Source organism: Meles meles, chromosome 7 (assembly GCF_922984935.1).
Source record: "Meles meles chromosome 7, mMelMel3.1 paternal haplotype, whole genome shotgun sequence".
Classification (NCBI taxonomy): Eukaryota; Metazoa; Chordata; class Mammalia; order Carnivora; family Mustelidae; genus Meles; species Meles meles.
In genome coordinates this window covers 8942809-8947802 of record NC_060072.1, presented here as the reverse complement: position 1 = coordinate 8947802, position 4994 = coordinate 8942809, and the positions used below count along the sequence as shown (strand labels likewise).

At 49.5% G+C, this 4994-nt stretch overlaps 1 pseudogene; it reads left to right on the top strand.

The window, feature by feature from the left end:
* Positions 1 to 446: 446 nt before the first annotated feature.
* Positions 447 to 2060, top strand: LOC123946298 (annotated as a pseudogene).
* Positions 2061 to 4994: the final 2934 nt, after the last annotated feature.

The following is a 4994-nucleotide window of genomic DNA, read 5'->3' as shown; positions in this document are numbered from 1 at the left end:
ATGGACAGACCCTGAGAGAGGTATAAGTGGACAGTTGACATGGACTCGCCTCCCACAAGGGCTCAAAAACTCGCCCACCCTGTTTGATGAGGCCCTCCACGAGGATTTAAGTGACTATAGAAAGCAAAACCCTGAGATAACACTCTTGCAATATGTAGATGATCTCCTAATAGCTGCAGATTCCCAACAGGCCTGCCTTCAAGGAACTGAAAACCTCCTCCAAGCTCTCGGCGACCTGGGGTACCGGGCTTCAGCAAAAAAAGGCCCAAATTTGCAAGTCCGAGGTAATGTACCTGGGATACTTACTGAAAGGGGGACAAAGATGGCTCACCGACGCCCGCAAAAACACTGTACTCCGCATTCCCCGACCTGCTACACCACGGCAGGTAAGAGAATTCTTAGGGACGGCAGGGTACTGTTGATTATAGATACCGGGTTTCGCCGAGATGGCCAAACCCCTGTACGTAGCCTCTAAAACTCAGCAGACTTTTGAGTGGACGGAAGAGGCAGAACGGGCTTTCCAACAGGTAAAAAAGGCCCTCCTTTCAGCCCCGCCAGATGTATCCAAAGCATTCCACCTATACGTGGATGAACATAATGGGGTGGCCAAGGCGGTGTTGACCCAACCTCTAGGCCCCTGGCCTAGACCCATAGCATACCTGTCAAAGAAACTAGACCCGGTAGCAGCAGGATGGCCCCCCTGCCTCCGAATGATAGCAGCCACCGCCTTGATGGTAAAGGATGCTGATAAACTGTCACTGGGTCAAGAATTACGAGTAACCACTCCACACGCCATTGAAAGCGTCCTCAAACAGCCCCTTGACCGATGGATGAGCAACGCTCGCATGGTCCACTACCAGGGACTATTGCTCAATCCTACGAGAATAGTCTATACTTCCCCTCAGGCCCTAAACCTCGCATCACTACTGCCTGACCCAGACCTGGATGCTCCCCTCCATGACTGTGTTGACATCTTAGCCCAGGTCCATGGGCTACGGGAAGACCTGCAGGACTATCCCCTAACAGACGCTGAAGTCGTTTGGTTCACTGACGGCAGCAGTTTCGTCCCGGAAGGACAAAGGTATGCAGGGGCCGCAGTCACATCAGAGACGGAAATTATCTGGGCTGGTGCACTGCCTCCGGGCACCTCAGCGCAAAAAGCCGAACTAATCGCCCTGACACAGGCCCTCAAGTTAGGCAGGGCCTCCGCATGACTGTATATACAGACAGCCGGTACGCCTTCGCCACGGCCCACGTCCATGGGGCAATCTATAGGGAGAGGGGATTACTCACCGCCAAGGAAAAAAAAAACATCAAAAACAAGGACGAAATTCTGGCCTTACTAGCAGCCATCTGGGCCCCTAAAAAATTGGCCATAGTCCACTGTCCTGGACACCAAAAACCAAACGATCCAGTCTCTAGGGGAAACAATTTTGCTGATCAGACTGCTCGCCAAGTAGCCTGTAGCATAAAGTCCCGACGCTACCAATACAACTACCTAACCCAGGAGACCCCGAGAACTGCCACCTCATCCGGAATACTCCAAAAAAGACATCGCGTGGATGAGTAAACTCCCAATGGCCCAGGACAAGGATGGCTGGTGGCGAGATATGAAAAATAACATCATCCTCCCCGAGGCCATGGGACAAGAAGTTCTAGAGCAAATTCATCAAACAACTCATTTAGGTTCCAGGCGGCTACAGGACCTTATGCGACAATCCAAACTATCAGAAACATCGTTGAAAAATCAGAATTGTCACCGGATGTCCAGCTTGCCAACTTCAAAACGCCTGCCCACACTCCTCTGTAACCGGATCTCGAGAGAGGGGAACCCTGCCGGGAGCCTATTGGGAAATAGACTTTACAGAGGTAAAGCCTGGGAAATACGGCTGCAAGTACTTACTGGTGTTTATAGATACCTTTTCAGGATGGACTGAGGCTTTTCCAACCAAGCATGAGACTGCACAGGTCGTGGCAAAGAAACTACTCGAAGATATTCTGCCCAGGTATGGTTTTCCTGTTATGATGGGATCAGACAATGGGCCAGCCTTCGTCTCTAAGGTAAGTCAGGGTCTGGCTTCCATACTTGGGGTTAATTGGAAATTACATTGTGCATATAGACCCCAGAGTTCAGGACAGGTAGAAAGGATGAACAGAACCTTAAAAGAGACCCTTGCTAAATTGACCATGGAGACTGGCGCTAATTGAGTGGCTTTGCTCCCCTACGCTCTGTATCGAGTACGCAACACCCCATATAAGCTGGGGTTCACACCTTATGAGATCATGTATGGTAGGCCTCCTCCCATCATACCTAAACTCAGAATTGACCTTATCCAGTCAGACCTTGATAACTCCTTTTTATTCTCCCTCCAAGCTTTACAACGAGTCCATAAACGTATTTGGCCAAGACTAAGGGACTTATATGCAACAGGACCACCGTCTGTACCCCATCAGTTCCACCCTGGAGATTGGGTTCTTGTCAAGCGACACCGAGCCGAGACCCTCGAACCTCATTGGAAGGGACCTTTCCAGGTTATCCTGACTACCCCTACAGCCATCAAGGTGGACAGCATAACAACCTGGATACACCACACCCACGCGAAGTCAGTTGACCCACTGTCAGATCTCATCAGAAAACCCAACCAGGACGTCAGATGGACAGTGGACCGCAGTAAGGACAATCCCCTGAAACTCACCCTGCACCGAGAACCTCCCCCCGTTCCCTATTAGCGGGTGAACAATCCAACGCTTGGTGAATTCTGCTTCACAATGATAGGAATAGGGGAGAGAGTAAGGTTACAAGTAAATTCCTCAATGATCACCACGAGGAGTTTGCTTGTGGCCTTATTCTCCCTCTCATTATCTCACGTCCTCATGGCTAACCTAGACCCCCCTCGTAACAATCCCTATCAACCCTGTAAACTAACCTGGCAGGTCATTAATAGTGTAGGACTAACAGTTTGGAATATATCACACACTGCCACTCCCTACACATGGTGGCCTAACCTATACCCTGACATTTGTAAAATAGCCTTGGGAGCCCCAGCAAACTGGGACATAGCGGACCAGTGGGACCTCCAGAAGCCACCCACAATACCTGCCAGCGGAGGGTTGCATGGCCACGCAATCTACGGTTGCGGAAATCCTCAACGCCGATATAAGTTAAGGAAACTAACCTTCTATGTATGTCCCAGTCCCGGAAATGATAGACTTCAACAGAGGAGGAGAAGAACATATCAATGTGGGGGGATGAACGATTTCTACTGTTCTAGTTGGGGTTGCGAAACCACTGGTGACACTTATTGGAGACCCACTTCCACCTGGGATTTTATAACTGTGAAGGCAAATTACTCTCATGCAGTATCAAACAGAGTTGGAACCGAGAGTCCTTGCCAGAACAAATGGTGCAACCCACTAGAAATTTCCTTCACTGAAGCAGGAAAAAGTCAAGTAAATTGGGTTAATGGATACTCATGGGGCCTCAGACTCTATAAAGAACACTACGACGACGGCCTAATATTCACTATAAAACTGTCCATAGAGTCTCCTAGTACCTCACTAGGGCCCAACCCCGTGCTTGCCCCACCACCTCCAACCAGGCCCCGCCTAACAGTTGTCACTCAGAGCCCTGCCACTTACGAGGCAACACAGACGGGCCATAATCAAGACCATAATCCTCCCACACCCCACAAGCCCCACCGAACGGCCTATGATAAGTACTGAAAAACCTAGATAAGAATCTATCAGCTCATAAGCAGAAGTTGTCCTCCAAAATAGACGGGGATTGGACCTCCTATTCCTCCAACAAGGTGGCTTATGTGCTGCCCTTAAGAAAGAATGTTGCTTTTATATAGACCACTCAGGAGTAATCAAAGACTCGATGGCTAAAGTACGGGAAGGATTGGCAAAACGGAAAAGGGAACATGAAGCTGGGCAAGGTTGGTTCCAGTCATGGTTTAATTCATCCCCTTGGCTGACCACCTTGATATCCTCCTTACTAGGACCCCTTTGTATTCTGATCCTTTTACTGACCTTTGGCCCATGTATTTTAAATCGTCTGGTGGCCTTTGTCAATCAACGCCTTCAGACAGTACAAATCATGCTCCTAAGACAGCAGTATCAGCCCCTAGACTTGAGCAACAATGACGACCTCACTGATGACAACCAAGGACCCAAGACTGGCTCCTCAGGCACCTGAGAGAAGGGGGGAATGAAAGACCAAAGGAACCCCCCCTGACTAGAGGTGCATATTTATCCTGTTAACCAGCTAGTTTCGCTTCTGTACGAACGCTTGCTTTTTCGCGCGCGCGGGCCCCCTGAACCAATCCGCTGGCACCAAGTATGTCTGTTCAAACTGTCAACCAGTCAGCTCAGCCCCACCCGAAACGTGTTTGTATCTGTCTATAGAAAACCTGCACCAACTCAGCTCGAGACCTCTCGGCGTTATCAGCAACGAGCGGCGCAGAGGTCCAGGTTCGAACCTGCAATAAACGACCCTTGCTGCTTGGCTTTGACTCACGTCTCTGGTGGTCTTTAAGGTGGGAGTAATACTCCGTTGGCATTTCAGTCCTTACAGTGAGGAGCGGCCCATTTTATACTCGCAAGTGGGGAGGGTGTTAGGGATAGCCTAAGTCTTCAAGGAATTTTGAAAGCAAGGTTTCCAGGACCTTGAGGGGCTAGCTGTTTTTAGGAAAAGGTCATTCATTACTGTCTAATAAAACCTTAGTCATGAGACCTTTCAGATGTATATCGGTGGGTCAAATGCTTGGGGGATGATTGCCAACATGTATCTTTTTTTTTTTTTTTGAGATTTTATTTATTTATTGGACAGACAGAGATCACAAGTAGGCAGAGAGGCAAGCAGAGAGAGAGAGGAGGAAGCAGGCTCCCTGCCGAGCAGAGAGGGGCTCAATTGCAGGACCCTGGGATCATGACCTGAGCTGAAGGCAGAAGCTTTAACCACTGAGCCACCCAGGTGCCCCTGCCAACATGTG